Here is a 19,812-nt window from a genome sequence, read left to right as displayed (position 1 = left end):
CAGAATAGTTATTACGGTGTGCTATTTATATTAAAAACTTGCAGGTATAGCAAAGAAAATTATTCATAATTGCTTTTAATAAGCATAAAAAATCTCTGGAAGGGCTGGGCATAGTGGCTCATGCCTGTAATCCCAGCACCTTGGGAGCCAAGGTAGGAGGCTGCTTGAGGCCAGGAGCTTGAGACCAGCCTGGGCAACAACGTGAGACCCTGTCTCTAAAAACATTTAAAACAAAATCTCTGTAAGGAAACTGATAAATGGTAATTACTTATGTGATCAGAAGGGAGCAAGACTTTTCACTGTATACAATTTTACACTTTTTGATTATTTAGCCATGTAAAATATATTGTCTGTTCAAAAATTAAATATTTTAAAAACAAATTATATATATAGTACAATCTTAATTTAAAAAAAAACATAAATGCATAGAAAAAAGAAGAAAATATACCTAAATGTTAGAGTGGTTATTACTGCTCAGTGTTGGGTTATGGGTGATACTTACTTTCTTCTAAAGTCTTTTTCGTATTTTCTGAATTTTCAACAAAGAAAATATATTACTTACATATTCAGAAAAAAAACAGCATAGGGAGCATCGTGGAAGGAGAATCAAGACAAAGAATGAGAGAATGAATTATGAAGAAACAAAAACAAGAGTTAAACCCTCTACAGTGAGCATTCAGGTAGGTGGGACAGCTCTCCCCCACACACGGAGGTAGTTCCTTAATCTTAGGCGCAGTGGGAGAAGCAGTGTTTGGAGGTCAGGCCAGGTCAGCATCAGATGGAGTTCTAACCCAATTCTTCAATCCTCTTCAAAGCCAGACTCAGCGCGGGCTCTGATGGCACCAGTGGGAGAGATTAAAGGATGCAAAGGGCAGAGGAGCCAGTGCAGGACTCTGATTGTCTAGGCTTGTGTCATGTGGCCATTTCTGTATTCAGAGGACTTACATACAAAGAATATTGACTTTTTGTATTTTTCAGAGTTCTCCAGAGAAACAGACCCAATAGGGCGTGTGTACGTGTATGTGTGCCTGTGCGTGTGAACAGGGAGGAATAGGGCTTCCCTTGCCCTGGTGGTGCAGCCTTCACTACAGTGCAGCCTTCATTGGTTTTCTCTCCTTCCGTATCTCACTTCCCCATCCCTGCCGTTGCTTCCCGAGATCACATCCCAAATAAACCACTTCAACCCAAATCCTGCCTCTGTGTCACCACCTTAAATCCAGCCATCCAGAAACACAATTTGGGTCATCCTATTCCCCCGTGTAAAACCCACCATTGCTCTCAGAAGAGCCCAGATTCTTCAACAGGGAATACAAGGTTCTCCAAGTTCTGGCCACTGCTGACAGTTTTGGCTTCATCTCCTGCTCACCCCCACAACCACTCTATAGACTTCCTGGAGTCCCCTGAAAAACACCAGAGTGGTGCCTGCCTCCAAGCCTTTAAACACAGTGCACTGTCTTCCAAAAACTCCCTTCCTGACCCCCATTTCCTCTGCCCCCGTCAGCCCCATTTGGATGAAATGAACTCTTTTCATTGAAGATAAACTCAAGAATTTTCTTGTCCTAAAATCTTTTCTAACACTGGCCTCCACCCCCAGGGTCAGAGATCCGCTCATTAGTATTTCAACTTTACCCTGCACATCTTCATTAGAATATTTTCCATGCTCCAGTGTACATGTATATCTTTCCCATTTAAAAAGGAGATTTTTTTTTTTTTTTAGACAGGGTCTTGCTTGGTTGCCCAGGCTGAAGTGTGGTGGCACGATCATGGCTCACTGCAGCCTTAACCTCCTGGCCCCAAGCAAACCTCCTACCTCAGCCTCCCAAGTAGATGGGACCACAGGTGTGTGCCACTTTCTTTGCAGAGGTGGGGCCTTGCTGTGTTGCCCAGGCTGGTCTCAAACTCTTGGGCTCAGGCGATCCTCCTGCCTCAGCCTCCCAAAGTGCTAGGATTACAGGTGTGAGCCACTATGCCCAGCCAAGGAGACTTTTGAAAGTCATGACAATACCTTATTCCATCCTCAGATTGTAGGACAGTAACTAGTATGTTACTAGCAATTACATAATGCTAGTTGGATGAATAAGGAAGTACTCTGAAGAACCCAGGAAATATTAACACCCACTCTCACCCCTTTGCCCATAACTCGCTTTCTAAGAAAGAAAAAAAAAAACATATTTTAAAGGGGCTCTGAAGTTGATAGAATATTGATGTATTAAATGTGTACTGGTAAACTTTGGCCCAGTAGCTAGGAAGTTAATATAGTATAATGATAATGAAAGATGCTTTGTAAACTGTTAAGTACCAAGGATATATTCAGTGGTGTTTTTATTACAAACAGCATCAACAATTTAGGGAAACGAGAAAAGTAGGAACCAGGGTGCCTTGTTGAAGGTCTTTCAGGAAGTAAATAGGAAAGGCAGGATTATAATGAAGTTTCTGAATTTTGTCCCAAAATTTTCTAAATGTAAATAGGCATCTAAAACATGACCACTGATGTGGAAATAAAAGATAGTTCAAGCTTTTCCTGAAGTTTGGAGATAAGAGTCAGAATCTAATGAATCATAAGAGCAGCTCCCACTTAAGAGCCCTGATCCAGGCCCTTTGCAGACAGTATCTGTAAGCCTTATGACTGCTGTCTCATGAATATTTTAACTCCAATTGACAGAAAGAAAACAGAAACTTAAAGGGGTTAAGTCACTTATCTGGAGAGAAGTTGAAGGCCATATATGGTGACTCATGCCTGTAATCCCAGCACTTTGGGAGGCCTAAACTGGAGGATTGCTAGAGGCCAGGAGTTTGAGACCAGCCTAGGCAGCATAGTAAGTGAGACCTCTGTCTCTACAAAAGAATTTAAAAAGGATCAGGCACCATGGCTCTCGTCTGTAATCTCAGCACTTTGGGAGGCCAAGGCGGGAGGACAGATTGAGACCAGGAGCTTGGGACCTGCCTGGGGCAACATAGTGAGATCCTGTCTTTACCAAAAAAAAAAAAAAAAAAAAAAAATTAACCAGGCATGGTGGTGCATGCCTGTAGTCCCAGCTACTCAGGAGGCTAAAGTGGGGGGATTGCTTGAGCCCGGGAGGTAAAGGCTGCAGTGAGCTGGGATTGTGCCACTGCACTCCAGCCTGGGTGATAGAGCAAGACTCTGTCTCAAAACATAAAAATAAAAACAAAAAAAATTTTTTAAAGAATTTTAAAAATAAACAAATAATAAAAAATAGAAAGAGGTTGAGCTCAGATTCAAACCTAGACATGGTTAATTCCAAAACCTTTCATCTCCTGCCTCACACGCTCTCAGAAAGAGAAGCTGACATTGCTAAGGAGTTCTGTGTGTCAGGCACTTGCTTACTGTAATCCTCATAACAACACTGCAAGGCGGCTTCAGTTATAATCTCCGCAGTTTTGCAGATGAGGAAACTGTTTCATGGGAGGTCAAAGGTCGAACAAGAATTTGGCTCCTTTGAACATGAGAGGCCATGTTCTTTCTATGCCTTCCTGTGTCTTAGTTCTGGCTGTTCATCAGAAAAAAACAAAGAGCTTTTGAAAAGCTATGAATCTCCAGACACCATCCTTTTAAAGCCTGATACAGTCATTGCCACCACAAAAAAAAACAAATGTGGAAACAAATTAGGTGGGTGAAGGCAGAAAGGAGAGGACTGTTTTCTTCAAGCCAAAGCACCACAGAGAAATCCAAAAGGGTTTCTGCAAATGTGCACTCCTTGTCCTGATACTGACAACTTTGCAGTTGAGGAAGTAGAAAACTCTAACCTCGAATGGGTATGGCTTACAAGACAGCAGAAAGGTAGAGTCACAAGAGAAAAAAAAAATTAAAAGTATGAGCTTACTTTAAGGTGGGGGTTTCATAAGTGGCTCTCTTGGAGTGGTTAAGTGATAGCACAGCCACACAAATAGCTACTTGGCAGCCTTGAAATGGGATGAATTTGTTTTAAAATTCATAGACATGGAAAGACGTCCAGGACATGGTAAACAAGCCAACAGTGAAACACCTCAAACAGTATGATCCTGTAAGTAAGTACAATAGGAACATACTACTGCACTTTTTAGAGCATAGTAGCATATGCTGGTGGGGTGTAGTGGGTCACTCCTGTAATCCCAGCACTTTGGGAGGCCATGGTGAGCAGATCACCCGAGGTCAGGAGTTCAAGAGTAGCCTGGCTGTCTCTACTAAAAATAGAAAAATTAGCCAGGCACGGTGGCACATGCTTGTAATCCCAGCTACTCAGGAGTCTGAGGCAGGAGAATTGCTTGAACCTGGGAGGTGGAGGTTGCAGTGAGCCAAGATTGCACCACTGCACCCCAGCCTGGGCGACAGAGTGAGGCTCCATCTCAAAAAACAACAACAAAAAAAAACATTGTAGCATATACTATAGTACAATAGAGTATAGTACAGTGTGATGTAGTAGATACTATATGTGTGTGTATACAATATAAACGTATGATGTTCATAAACACAGTAATCATTCTGTGTAAATACAGCTGGAAATAGTAACTATAGTAGCAATTGTACTGTATTTATTACGCATATATAGAAAATATGAATATGTTATATATGAATACAGTATGATCCTGTTTGTTACACAGTTGGAATACACATAAATATATAGAAGGATGCTCATCAAAATATTGATAGTGGTGGAGTTTGGAGGGATTTTTTTCTTTCCTTCCTTCCACAAATATTTATTGAGTTCTAATTTGTACCAGACATATCTTTCTTCCTTATATCTTTTTTTAATTGCTTGAAAATTCTAAAAGCATGTCTTTATTTTTACCTCAAAGAACAGATAATTTGAAAATAAAATGGGCTCCTGTCAATATCTCCAATAACCACAGATGGAGACTTTGGTGACATTTTCGGGAGACCCAGGAGAAGTGAAAAGATAGGCAGAGGAGAGGCCAACATGGACTCCCCCTGCCTCCTCCTCCCTGCCTCTGCACACTAAGTTTTTTTCTTTTTTTTTTTTGGTCGGGGGTCACCATCTGTACATTTGTTCTGCACAAAAATAAAGCCATCCATCTCCCTTACGGTGGTGTCATGTAAGCTCAGGAAAAACCACAGTGCACAAGGGGGGCCCTCGGTGGGAAAAACACTTATCTGCCTCGCCGAGTTCAGAGCTCCCCTGAAGGCGTCCTTCGCTAGACTCAGGGGGTGGGTTTTGTTTATTCCCCTGGCTCACAATGAAATGTCAGGAACACATGCTCAGGGTGAGGTGGGGCCCTACCGAGGTTAAAAATGGAACAGCGGCTTTGATCTCAGGCCAACACCAATGATGCTCGGGGTTGGGGCCAGAGGGAGACGTCATGTTCCCTCGCTGTGTCTCCGCAGAAGGCGCAGACATTCCCCTCCTGACTCCAAGAGCAGACACAGCCCCAGACTGGAAAATGGACGGGAGGCACCACACAAGGAGTGAGGCCTGGGGAGCTGGGAGAAGCAGGCCTTCTGTGGGTGGAGTGGAGGGCCTTCTCTGCTGCAAGTGGGAAGCCTCCATCAAAAAGTTCACTATCTGATGGTGCCAGGACTTGGAATGGAATCTTCAGGGGTGGCTGGAGAGGGGGCAAAGGTCAGCAGGCCAAGGAATCTCTTCCCCCTTGTGAGGAATCTGTGGCCGCCATTTTGTACTCACCTCCCTAGACTCTTCCTGTGGTACTCAGAAGGCCTCTCTTTTCTCAACCAGCACGTATGTGTTGAGGGTCTGTTCTCCTCTAAAACTGGACTGAGTGCTGGAGATTGAACAGTGGCAACATCCAGGCTTGGTCCTTCTTTTCCTTAAGGTCTTGTGGGAAAGAGAGGTGTGGGACAGACCGTAGCAACATGGCAGGTTAAGAGTTCTAAGGAGGGCACATAGAGGGTGCAGGAGACCACACTGCGGGTGGTAACCTGGGCTTGGTGGGGGAGGGCAGGGAGGGAATCTTAGAGAAAGCTGGAGATATGTAAATTGAGGCCTGGAGAATAAAAATAAGAGCTCACTAGGTAAAAGAAGTGAGGGAAGAGTGCTCAAGTACAGGGGACAGCATCTGATCTCAAGAAAGGCAGAGTATAGATGGGAAGACTTGAAAGAATGAAACACAGGTGTGAGGTGAGAGAGAGGGTGCAGTGCGTTTGAACAAACATGAACTGGCTGCTCCCATTCTTACCTACTTTTACTACCAAGTTGTTCCACTGCTTCTCGGGGGGGTTGAGTGAAGAAATCTTCCTGCATTCGGGCTGCTATAATAAACCACTATAAATTGCACAGCTTATAAGCAACAGCAATTTATTTCTCACAGTTCTGGAGACCAGAAGTCCAAGATCAAGGTACCCACAGATTCAGTGTTTGGTGAGGGCCACTTCCTGGTTTATAGACAGCCATCTTTTTGCTATACTTCCACTTGGCAGAAGGGACAAATGAGCTCCCTTGGGCCTCTTTAATAAAGGCACTAATCCTATTCATGAGGACTCTCCTCTCCCAACTTAATAACTTCCCAAAGGCCCTATGTCCTAATATTTTTACCTTGGGGCTTAAGATTTCAACATATGAATTTGGAGGGGACACAAACTTTCAGACCATAACAAAATAATTATTCTAATTAGAGTCAGCATTTTCATTGAGCATGCACTATGAGCCAATAACTCTTAAATATATGATCTCATTGCATTCTCACGAAAAACTCTTACCAATTTAATAATCTGAAGACTGGACACAGTGGCCTATAATCCCAGCTACTCAGGAGGCTGAGTCAGGAGGATTGCTTGAGGCTGGAAGTTCAAGACCAGCCTGGACAACATAGCAAGACCCTACCTCTATTCATCATCATCATTATCATCATCATCTGAAGGTCAAAGAAATTACTTAAACCCACCAAGGTTATATAGCAAGTGTATATATGTCAGGAGGCAGCAGGATTTGAAACTTGTGCTTTGAATACCACTTTTAGCACTTGTTCCATCTTAGTAGAGAAGGATTTTCTTACTCCGCTTTGGTGATTGAATCGCTTCCCAGATTAGAGATAAAAATTTCATCCGTCAACTGACCCATTCGGTCAGTCAATGGTTGCACATTCATTTGTGTCTACTTTGACAAGTCCTCATCTCTCCCTCTCTACCTTCTCTTGCCTGTCTCTCAAAGCATGCCATGGAATATTTTTACACCTGGATTATAGGAGGACATCTCAGTCTTCTAAGAGAGGATGGAACCTCAGAGATGGAGCTGTTTAGGGTTTTCTTTGAAGCTTTACTTAAGGTCATATTTTAAAATTCACCCAGTTGCTTTATCTGGTATTATACATCAAAAGTCATTTGGAAGTGCCTCTGGGCTAGGACTTAGAATATCTTAATGTCATGAGATGTGTTAAGGTCTAAGGCATGGACTGGAAATTTTAGAAGTAGAAATAAATTTTGAGATTACCTAGTGCATCCTCCTGGTTTCACAATTACAAAATTAAGTACAAAAAGAGGAGGCAGCTTTCCCAAAGGCATATGGATATTTGATACAAATGTTTGGTTATATGGTATGTGGAATATACTTCACTATTATCTACTAATTCATGATAGGTTTTTTTCCCTGTGCATGGGTATTCAAAATCTTAAATGGGTTGAAGAATGAGGAACAAAAGTAAGTATTTCTTACTTTTTTTCTTCTGATAACAGCAATAATGAAAGTGTCCATCCTTTCTCCCTATAAGCATGCAGAAATGTGGCAGGATTGAATACTTCCTTGTAGCTCTTAAAACCCTACAATAACATGTGGTTAATAGGCTATATTACAGTTATTTTGTAACCAAGATCTAAGCTACAGAAAAGAAAAAAAGTAAAGACACACACACACACATACATACACACCCACACACACACCCCTCCATCACTGAATACTCTCCAATATAAAATAGAAAGGCAGACCTAGACCCAGCAATTATACCATGACAGAAAATGAACTTCAAAAAAGTTTGATATCAAAGATTTGACATCACCTCTGAGTGTCATGATATGATGGATGGTCCCGAGCTGAAAGGGTTTATCATCACCTTCATGATCATGGAATCTCCTGGGTTAGAGAATTAAGCTTTCAGATGTTACCATTTAAGCTTGGGCCCCACGCAATGGAGAAAGAGGACAAGGTGCAGGAGTCTCTGAGCATCACTTCATCCTGAGCACTCTCATTGATTTCCAGTGAGTTAGGACCCTCTCTTCAATAGACCAAATTTATTGTGTAGTGTCTAGGTGTCTGTCCTCTTCAGTAGCTTATCAACTCCCTGAGAAACCACGCCTATCTCGTTTGTTCTTGTGTATCTGCTGCCTATCACAATGCCTAATGTGTAGCAGACATTTGACAAATAATTGTAGAATGCAATACCAAATGCTTGGGTATTTGGATTACGCATGAATTGAGTGTCACCAAGGAAGATTCTAGAATTCTCTTCTTTATAATTTCAGTATTGGTCTTTTGTTAATCACTAGGGTTTTTAAAAAACTTTATCATATTTCTCATAATTAACACTATTAGCTTGCTTTAAATAAAACTAGTTCTCCTTTATCTGAAGGCTCATGGAAAGTAGATTTATAAATAAGAAGACTCAGTACGCTGCCTTCACACCCCGAAATTCTGGTATGGGCAAAAAGAGAAAAGACGTTTCCTCATTCACTCTGCTAACTCTTTCTGTGAAAGCTGCTAGGAAGAGTCATAAATCTCCCTAGTGTGTGAAGTCCATTTTCTCAAGAGCAGCAAGAAGAAAGATGAAGTCATAAAAGGCAATAAAGCAGGTATCCTAAAACCCCATATCTCTGTCTCAGAGGGTGGCGTTCACAAAAGACATCTGGAAAAGAACCCTAAAAAAGCCTGCACCCCATCAGATGCAGAGGCAAAATTTGAGGAAGCAGGGTCAGTGACTTCAACAGAATTGCCACCCAAAGAGTGACAGAGCACGACTTTCTTTGTCTCCCAGTGACAGGTGACACCATCCCACAGGTGCCTCCCCAGCAAGGAGCCAAGGCGTCATGTTCATTCTTCTGTGGCTAAGCCACCATCAGCCTTTTTAAAACAAAGCAACTTTAACACCCAAAGAATGTTGCCGTAGCAGAAAATCTCATATCGCTTCTATTGTAGGAGCTGGGTGGCATGGAAACAAGCCAAGGGCTACATGCAAGAAAAAGAAATGAGAAATGAAAACAACTGGGGTGGTTATCAAAGAAAAGGAGACCGCCAGACTGGGAGACAAGGAAGTTATTGGTCTCTGGATGTTCCTGGGCTGGGTAAATTTGGGATTTGTACATTCTGAGCTTTATCTCCAGTGGGGTCTTCTGCTGGTCGGTGGAGAAGACAAGGAAAGTGAAACAAGCCACCTTGGTGGGGGCCATTCTGTTCCCTTTAAGCTGCCCATGGAACCACACCCTGAAAATTCTGGATTTTCAGGTGCTACCATCTTTCCTGGATGGAATCATGCCACCTCTTTTGTTTGTTATTTTTCTTAATGTTCTTGGCTGAGAAGATTAAATTCTTGGGTGGGCCCAAGCAGTGTGGCTTCACTCTGCCATTTTCTGGCTGTGTCACATTAGGCAGGAAGTTTTATCATCTCCTGAAGTCGCACTGTCCTGCTGTGTAACATGGAGACGCTAATCTGAACATCATTGGATTATTTTAAATATTTAATGAAATCAATGCCTTAAAGAGTCTGATTTATAGAAGGCAGATATTCGCTTCCTTCCCCTTTCCTCTGTTTCCTCTGTGAATTAAAATTCTCCTTATTAACTGCCAGAAACAACTTGGTGGAAATTACTTTAATAAGCCAAGTCTGAAAGATGAAAAAAGAATTTCATTCCTTTCACTGAGAGAAGATCGTGCATCTGGAAACTCGGGATATGGTGACCATTCCTTGCATTGTTTTGCTATTTATTTATTTTCTCAATAATCAATGCAATGACAGCAATGGCATCCTACATTTGAGAAGTTACTGTACTTGAAAATTACTCCTGAAATATATGGAGACTTTTATAGAAAGTCAAACAATTCTAGAAACACGTTGCCAGCAAATAAAAGAGTGAATGATGGGGGCTGGAAAACAGTCTACCTTGTGGGAAATTTTCAGTTTTGAACAAGTGACACATAATTGAGTAATAATAGTAATAAGGCCGGGGGCGGTGGCTATAATCTCAGCAATTTGGGAGGCCAAGGTGGGTGGATCACTTGAAGTCAGGAGTTCAAGACCAGACTGACCAGCATGGTGAAACCCTGTCTCTACTAAAAATACAAAAAAATTAACCAGGCATGGTGGCAGGTAACTGTAATCCCAGCTACTTGGGAGGCTGAGGCAGGAGAATTGCTTGAACCTGGGAGGTGGATGTTTCAGTGAGCCAAGATCGCGCCATTGCACTCCAGCTTGGGTGACACACCAAGACTCCATCTCATAAAAAAAAAAAAATATATATATATATATATAATAGTAATAAAAGTAGACATAATTAAAATAATCATAGCAATAATAATAGCTCCCATTTCTTAAACACCTACTTATGCATTGGGCATTCTCTGAAACACTTTCTGTATATTATCTCATGAAATTCTCAACACAAGTCTCCCAGAAAGATATTGTATTATTTCCGTATTTTACTGAAGAAGAAGTAGTACCGTGAAGAGGTGGCAAGTCTTGCCCTAAATCTTGCACCAGTATGCGGTGGAGCCAGGATGGGAATCTTGATCCTTCTCTCTTCAGAGCTAGGAGGGTGTTTTTATTTTTACCATTTAGGGACTATCACAAATCTTTTTTTTTTTCTTTTGAGATGGAGTCTTGCTCTGTTGCCCAGGCTGGAGTGCAGTGGTGCAGTCTCGGCTCACTGCAACCTCTGCCTCCCAGTTTCAAGCAATTCTCTGCCTCTGCCTCCCGAGTAGCTGGGAATACAGGTGCCCGCCACCACACCCGGCTAATTTTTGTATTTTTAGTAGAGACGGGGTTTCACCATCTTGGCCAGGCTGGCCTTGAACTCCCGACCTCGTGATCCACCCACCTTGGCCTCCCAAAGTGCTGGGATTACAGGTGTGAGCCACCGTGCCCGGCCACAAATCTTTTTCTTATTCTGTCTGTCTGTGACATTCTGTTTTTATGTCTCTCAGTATGTCTCTGAATTTTTCTCTCATCTCTCTCTCTTACACATGCACACACACCCAAGACCCCCACACTACACATACTGTACACAAATACTCACAAACACACACCTATACACATAACATACATCCACACTGCACACACACGTATCTCACACACTTCATATCCAGACACCACACTCACACAAACACAAAAGAACCATGCAGACATATACACAACACACATGCTTACATATACACACACACATTCACACACACCTTCCACACAGACACACATGCACACCACACACAAACACATATGCATTATATAGTCACATTGCATGTACATACCCATATACATAACATACATATACTCTATAAACACATGTACACACAGCCATGCACATACTTAACATTCACACCTTACAGACACATATATCACACAGTCGCACTGCTTGTGCATACCCACAAACATAACACACATGCTCTGTACATACATGTATCACCATACTGCCATACACTTACTTAACATCCACACCCTACAGACACACATACCACACACACACTCCACTCACACACAGTCCACACACAAGTCATATGCACATAAACAAACACCTACCAAACAGACACATACTTCATACATACACAGACACACATACACAGAAACACACTGCACTGGTCAGCACTGGTCAGCAGTTTGGCTGACACACTTGATCCTGTATTTTTCTTCATTTTTTTTTTTTTTTTTAGACAGAGTCTTGCTCTGTCGCCCAGGCTGGAGTGCAGTGATGCAATCTCGGCTCACTGCAACTTCTGCCTCCCAGGTTCAAGTGATTCTCCTAACTCAGCCTCCCTAGTAGCTGGGATTATAGGCGCCTGCCACCATGCCCAGCTAATTTTTTGTATTTTTGCTAGAGACAGGGTTTCACCATGTTGTCCAGGCTGGTCTTGAACTCCTGACTTCAGGTGATCCTCCCTCCTTGGCTTCCCAAAGTGCTGGGATTACAGGCATGAGCCACTGTGCCCTGCTTGATCTCTGTATTTTTCTAACCCCACATTTGCAGACCAATTCTGATAGAGTAAAATAGATGATAACTCAAATGTCTAAAACCACTATTAAACATTTTGTATTTGAAATGTTTTTGCTGTGATTCTTGGACCAAACCTTTCAAAGCTCTATGAGTTTTATTAGTCAGGTTTTGAGATTGGTTTGCATTTTTGGAATGATCCTCTTAAACCTTAAAACCATAGATACTTGTTTTTTCTAAGAACCAGAAGATCAAGGTTCTAGTACCAGCTGTGGCACTAACCAGCTTAGGAGGTCTCACTGCCTCCCTGGGACTCAGTTTGCAATCTGTATAACACGGGACCTGCATCCCCAATTGTCCTTCCCTTACTCCCCAAGACTTCTTTCCAGAACACTGAACCTTCAATAAACAGTTTGAAAATTATGAGACCGACTAATCCACCAAATCTCTTCTATCTCTGCAATTCTGCAATGCTGTGAGGTGATGTAAAGTTAATAATAATGATAATAATAATAATATTGAATGTGGAAAATATGATGCAAAAAGAAACAGCCCTAGCACATAACCCAAAACCAAAGATAAATGACATCTTGGATATTCATTTTTGTATTATCTGTGCTAAAACGCCACTCGGCGGCATGAGTAATTAGGGGTTTCATGATGTGGTTTTGGCCAGCCTTCAGTAATTTGTACTTTTGCATCCACAAACTCAACCATTGAAATATCCCAAATCCCAGTCATCTGACCCCATGTCTTTCTTATTCAGGAATTAATGGCTGGAACAGTGGGAGACAATTCCTATTATAAAATTATATTTTATATATATAATATTGCTTATTGGAGCACTGTTACTCGTGCCCTCCAAAGTCTGCTCATCGATAACTAACTTAATGCATTTGGAGAGGCCACAGACTGAATTTAGTCTTCACCTCATTTCATTGTGCACTGGTTGATCTTCCAAATTCAACTAGTTACACTGGCATCTGGCCACCTCGAGGAGTTAGAACAGTTGTGTAGATATAAATGTGTATAAATAAGTGGATTTGCATTGGGCCAGACTTTGGGTAGCTGGTAATAAAAAGTGATTAACAAACTTGAGGGGCTAGAGAACATCACCATGGTGCAATGCTTTGGGATGGGAGCGTGCGACTGAACTCTCTGATTTAATCAAAAATGGTCTTTCATAACCAGAACTGTTATGGAAAACTTGGTTGACTACAAGTTAAACTATAACTGCAGATAAGGGAAGAGAACTCCAACTCAAAGTCAAACTGTCAGTGCTTAGAGTAATCAATCAGAAGAATTGCAAGACATATGCTGAATGTGGCACCTCAAAGTGAAAACAGATGGACTAATGTGTATTGATCTCCAATGGCTTGTTGACACCCTTTTGAAACAGAGGCAATAAAGGGCAGTGCAGGGCGGGGGGTACTTTAAGTGGAGAGGGCTAAACCATGGGGGATTAAAAAACCCTGCAGCAAGGACTCTTGGCTGAACTCTGAGCTTAATTTCAGAATATCACCCTGAAGTCTTTTGAGCCAACAGCTGGAACTTAGAGAAGATGAAGGGCTTTGTTTCTATCACCACCTGACCAATTTCTCTACTCTCTCTCACATGCTTATTTTTATTCTCCCATTCATTATTTTTATTCCCTCATCTCAGCTTCCCAAGCTTCTGCAACTTCTAGATAATTCAACAGGAAGAACACACATCCCACAGGACGGATATTCACGGAGGACTCAGCCCTCCCCCAATAAAGTGCACATCACTTTTTTAGGGGGCCTCCTAACTTGTGTCTAAATTGGGATTAGAAGCCACACAACTCAAAGGCCATCATCTTGCTCTAGACATTCCCTCTGCACTTTTATTATGTACAACAGGCATTGCCACCTTCCTCCTCCCTAATGTTCTGGAGTCCTTGAAATGCCAAAATTAAGTGGAGGGCTAGAGAGAGGTGAGAAAACATGTCTTGGCCCCTTTCTGTGTTACATTAGCAAACTGTGCCCTTGGTCTAGACTGGCTGGCTTACAGATAGCGTGGGAATCTAAGCCATCCAAGGAGAGTGGGTGTCATTGGATTATCACTTCCCGACAAGTAGAAAAGTCACCCACGATAGAAGGAGGTACAGGTTGTGAATAAATAGGGCTATTCACTATTAGTTAATATGGAATCCTCAGGCATATTAATCTCGGACTATCATAGCCCAGCTCAGGCTGGGGAGAGATACTGGTCACACTTTCTGTTTCCATCTCTTCCTCCTATTTTCTCCCTCACCCCCACCTTGATGGTGGAACAGGAAGACAGTTCCTTTGGTCTTCTGTTCAATGCTGTTCCTAAGTATGGCCAAGTGGTTACTAATGAAACCACCAGGCATCACCATACCAGTCAGGGGGTCTCTGAAATAAGAAGCGTGAGTTGGGGTAGCAATGGGTAATCTGAGAGTGAGATCACCAACCAAAATGGGCCAGGTTATTTATATAGCTTGGGCAGAGGAAGGAGAGCAAATCTTGGAACTTTCCAGAATGACAACATCCCCTTACTGAACCCAAACCATTCCTTCACCTCCCCCTACCCCAAACCCCAGAGCTTGTTTTATCATTTACTTAGTGTACAGAATAACCACTCAATATTCAGGGACAAGGGTCTCTCTTGGGCTTCCTCCCTCCTCATCCCTCACTCAAGGAATTTTGCAGATAAATTACCATGTTAATCCACTTGCCTGAGAGTTATGGGCTGTAGTGAAGCAGGAGAATGTCGAAATGGGACTTGGGGATGGAAGGAAGCCCTTGATGACAGATGAAGGGTGAATGTGCAGATGGGCAGCCCCCAGCACAGATGGACCTTCCAGAGAAGGGAAATGACACAGTCATGGGGATGGAGTTCTCTGCTCAAAACAACAGAAGTTGAACAGGCAAAGAGAGAGTTCAGGGAAAGGGAGGAAAAGAGTTAACTGCTTCAGGAAAAGAAAGCACTGTTCCAATTATGAGTGAAGTTGAGGAGGTAACCCTGTTTGATCTGAGATGGCCCCTTCAGACTACAAAGTGTTTGCTCCTGGGATAAGAGGCTGGCTGGCAATAAATACAGAGGGCTTCACTGGGCCTGGAAATCTCCTTCCACACTCTCTTCTTATTGACAACTAGGTTTGTAGACTTGGCGACCAATGTGAAGGTGGTGAGGACAGCATCAACCTCTTCACTCCATGACTTGGGGGGGTCTTTACTGATGAGATGACTTGGAACTGGGATGAAGGAAAAGTCCGACAGGAAAGGAAGAAATTCTTGGCTTCCGTCTTTTCTGGAATTCTCATCCATTGTTGAGGGGGGTGTGTGTGTGTGTGTGTGTGTGTATTGTTTGTGTCCACGTAATGTGATGTAGTAGAGAAATATGTGCTTATTTATCTGACACAAACTCAACTATTGACAGAGAAAGAGAGAGAGGAGAGTGAGAATAGTAAATAATATAGTCAGATCTCTGCTCATGACTCTGTTTAATAAACACTTTACGCTACACAGAGGGTGTAAGATACGTCTCTGTTGTTCCCATAACTTGTCCAGTTCCCCACGTGTCTTTCATAGTGTGGCAATTTAATAGATTTTTCAAAGAAAATTTTATCTTTATCAAATTATCTTGCTGAGTTTAGACAAACTTCACTGTCTACATTTGTGTATGTATGCAGCACTTTGGGAGTGTGTGGCTATGTGTTGTGTTTAAATGAGAGTGTGCTGTGAATATATGCATACGTGTATATGGATATTGTGCACACTTGAGGGTGTGTGTGTGAGTGAATTGTGTTTGTATGCAGGTGTACAATACTGAGTGTGTTCAGTTGTGAATCTGTATATATTGTTGCATTGTGTACCATCCTTATTGGTATTCTGCTTATCAGTTGGATGTAACTGTGCTGAGGGCAGAGGTAGAAGGATTTAACACTGATAATCAGGGATAGTTCAGAGGAAATAAAAATTTCTGTGAAATTCTCAAATGCATTTTTTCCCCTCCTCTGAACAGTTATTTAAGTTCCTATAGCTGAACTTATCGTCTACTGCTGCCTGGAATTGCCAACGATGAGTGTGGGAGAGTGTGTATGTGTCTCCATTCATCTGTGAGTCTGTTCTATGAGTATGTGTGACTTTCTCAATTAGATTAGAAGCTGATACAGAATGTTGTGATCCCCTTCACAAATAAAGAATTTATTCCCACCATTGTTAGGAGTTCTGCTGATGGGTGATCCACAGATATCCCCTCTCTTTGGAGATTTCCAAGGAGGGCAGTCAGTGACTGGTCAACACAAGGGTACGAGACCAGACTTCTCACTCCAACTTGGGACATCTTTGAAGGGCCATCTCAGCTCCCTAACACCCCATAGGGTTGACTGAGGGCATCCCTGGGACTACATAGAAGCTCAGCCTCTATCTCCACCTGACCCTGGTTTCTTCCCTCTCTTCTGAAAGTGTCAATCCCAAGAGCGCTACCTAAAAAATATCCTGCATGATAATTTCCATCTCAGAATTAGCTTCCAAAGAACCCAACCTGCAATGCCACAGCAGAAACCAATCCTAAAATCACTGGGCCATGAGTGTGGAGTGGATGTTAGGGGATGATATGGTTTGAATATGTGTCTCCTTCAAATCTCATGTTGAAATTTGATTACCAGTGTGGGCCTAGTGGGAAGTGTTTGGGTCACGGGGGTGGAACCCTCATGAATGGCTTGTTGCCCTCCTTGTAGTAATGAGTAAGTTTTCCCTCTATTAGCTTATGTGAGAACTGGTTGTTTAAAAGAGTGTGGCACCCCTCCCTCTCTCTCTTGCACCCTCTCTCTTGCCATGTGACACACTTGCTCCCCCTTCACCTACTGCCATGGATAAAAGCTCCTCACCAGTCCTCACCAGAAGCCAAGCAGTTGCTAGCACCATGTTTGTACAGCCTGTGGAACCATGAACAAAATGAACCTCTTTTCTTCATAAATTACCCAGTCTCAGGTATTCCTTTATAGCAACCCAAAATGAACCAACACATTGGATGTCTATTTCTACCTCTCCCTCTCCTATATTCAAACTTGTTCATTATCATGGTTATAAACTCAGACTCCAATTTTACACATTTGCTTTCAAATCCTAACCTAGTAGCCATGTGAGAGTGGAAAAGTTTCAATCTTTCTGAATCTCATTCACTATAAACTAAGAAAATAATAATGCCTACATTCCAAGGCTTATGAGAATGAAATGAGGTAAGACAAGCAAAGCCCTTAGTCAAGGGTCCAGCACACAGTAAACAATAAGTAAATAGTAGCAGCTATTCACTGTCTTGTTATATGCATGGTGGGTGAATTATCCATAATTACTGATGAGAAAATGTATAAGCTAGAGTTTCTTGGGAGATCTATATCGAATAAATCAGTTACAAAATGAATGCTGTACCAATGCTCCTCTTGTCATAGGCCTGAAATTCCCTTAAATGAGGATGTGGGCACCAAAATCATGGAGGCTGAACAGCAAAGGACATTTGTGCTTTCCAGTGCTCTCTGTTCCTGCTACTTCCCAAGCTGCAAGTTTTCAGACCTCCTGGCCAGCCAGATTCCTGTTTAATATGGTGGAGGGAGGAGGAGGGAGGTGGCAAAGAGACTCACCCTTCAGATAATACCAAAATGTATCACAAAGTGTGGAAAGGAAGTAGCCACAGGATCAGTAAGTTGTTATGTTACAGAGGAGGGTGGTAAACAAGGTCCCTCCTGGGTAGCCAGCCTCCAAGGTGAGTCTTGCCCTTTTGTACTCACACACTTTTATACTCCTCTCTTATGCTAAATAGGGATGACCTGCAAAACCAATAGGTTATTGTGGAAATGTCAGATTGTCACTTCCAAGGCTAGGTCGTAAAAGGCAATGCAGCTCCTCCTTGCTTTCTCTCTTGCATCATTTATTCTGAGGGAAGCAGCCAGTGGCCATGTTATGAAAATGCGCAAGCCACTCTGAGAGAGGCCCATTCAGTGAGGAACTGAGGACTCCTTCCAGCAGCCATGTGAGGGTGCCATCTTGGAAGCAGATTCTCCAGCCCCAGTTGAGCCTTCAGATGACTGCAGCCCTGGGTGACATCTTGGCTGCAACCTAGACACTGAGCCAGATCCACCCAGCTAAGCCACTCCTGAATTTCTGACCCTTAGAAACTGAGATGATAAATGTTTGCTGTGTGAAGCCTCTAAGTTTGGGGGAATGTGTTATATAGCAATAGATAACTGATATACCATCACTTTTCTTTATTTGGGGAAGACACAGTTTACTCAAATTCAGTTATTAGCTGAAACTATATGAAATTGTCAATATGGACAATTTTTATGCCACAAAATGGCAATGTTGGCCAGGTGCAGTGGCTCATGCCTGTAATCCCAGCACTTTGGAAGGCCAAGGCGGGGAGATCACTTGAGATCAGGAGTTCGAGACCAGCCTGGCCAACACGGTGAAACCTCTCTACCAAAAATACAAAAGAAAAAAAAAAGAGAAAAAAAAGAAAATTAGCCAGGTGTGATGGTGCGCACCTGTAGTCCCAGCTACCTGGGAGGCTGAGGTGGGAGAATCACTTGAACCCAGGAGGTGGAGGTTGCAATGAGCTGAGATCATGTGACTGCACTCCAGCCTGAGCAAGACCCTATCTCAAAAAACAAAAACAAAAACAAAAACAAAATGGCAATGTTGTATGGATAACGTCTACGTTGACCTAGGTAGGGGCTCAGGTTCTGGGTAAATACAGTTCTGCTAGTAGAGCTACATTCCAGGAAAGGCCCAAAAGTAGGGTCTTTAGTTGAAGCTGGCTGTGTTTCTGAAAGCTAGAGTCCTTGGAGAGCAAAATCCTCCCAGCTCACCCAGTTGCACATGTTCTCTACTTCCCAGGGAGTTCTTAAAGCAAGGAGGGAACCCCAAAGGCCCTTCTAACAACTCTCTTCTTCTTTCTTGATCTCACAGTGCTGCTTTTTAAAAGCCCTGCAGTTCATTGAAGCTGCAAGTCAAAAGGCATCCTGCAGCAGATAATTAGAGAGATTGGTTCATGGGCCCCGGACACAGCACTCCTGCAAAGCCTCAAAGAGTCCCTGGTGAACCATTTGCCGGCTTTAATTTCTCAGGGGCTGCTTCAGCAGGTGGCCACTAGCAGGTAGTCAATAGGGACCTTCTGGTCGAAGACTGGGGCCTCTTTGGAAAGGTCAAATCCAGAGGCCGGAGGGCATGGCTCAAGAGGTCACGGGGTCAGGATCCATCACTGTGACAGATGAATCTAAGCATGTCTCTCTCTGTTTCTGGAAGCAAGGCCAAGCCTCTTGAGACAGAAAGGTGGCAGGGGGAGGGTGTTGGGGGCTCACAAAGAAAGGCGAGTCTGGTGTCTGGCCGGCACCTCTCAACTGGTCTTCATTAGGCCGGCCCGACAACCCTGTCTTCTGCCGCCCTCTGTCCCGCACTGATGGGGTGCTGTCTCCAGACCTCTCAACTGTTCCTCATTAGGTGAAACAGTGCGCTTTTGTCTGCATGAAGCCTTCTTTGTTCTGCCAGCGTGGCCAAGCTAGAAAGCCAGAAACTGATACAAAACAATGCGACTCTATCCTGAGGGGACCCCCTCCCTCCTCGATCTTCCTCCCCCTGGCCGGACAAGGAAGGGCGACTTCTCCCTCGCGGTCATATCCCTGGATGTCTAGCTGAGGATGTGTTCACTGGAGCAGAAAAAACGTGTTAAACATA

The 19,812-nt window shown here is 43.0% G+C and overlaps 1 long non-coding RNA gene across 2 annotated transcripts in view; it reads left to right on the top strand.

Annotated features, from left to right (window-relative positions):
• Window positions 1–1,186, top strand: part of LOC107967797 (uncharacterized) — a 63,362-nt gene extending 62,176 nt beyond the window's left edge. For both annotated transcript variants that reach the window (XR_010148160.1, XR_001708509.4), the window contains exons 7-8: window positions 547–680; window positions 979–1,186. This is a non-coding gene — a long non-coding RNA (uncharacterized LOC107967797). The remainder of the gene's footprint in view (window positions 1–546; window positions 681–978) is intronic.
• Window positions 1,187–19,812: the final 18,626 nt, after the last annotated feature.

This window comes from Pan troglodytes, chromosome 10 (assembly GCF_028858775.2).
Source record: "Pan troglodytes isolate AG18354 chromosome 10, NHGRI_mPanTro3-v2.0_pri, whole genome shotgun sequence".
Taxonomy (NCBI): Eukaryota; Metazoa; Chordata; class Mammalia; order Primates; family Hominidae; genus Pan; species Pan troglodytes.
Note: the sequence above shows the minus strand (reverse complement) of the source record. Positions and strands in the feature narration are given on the sequence as shown.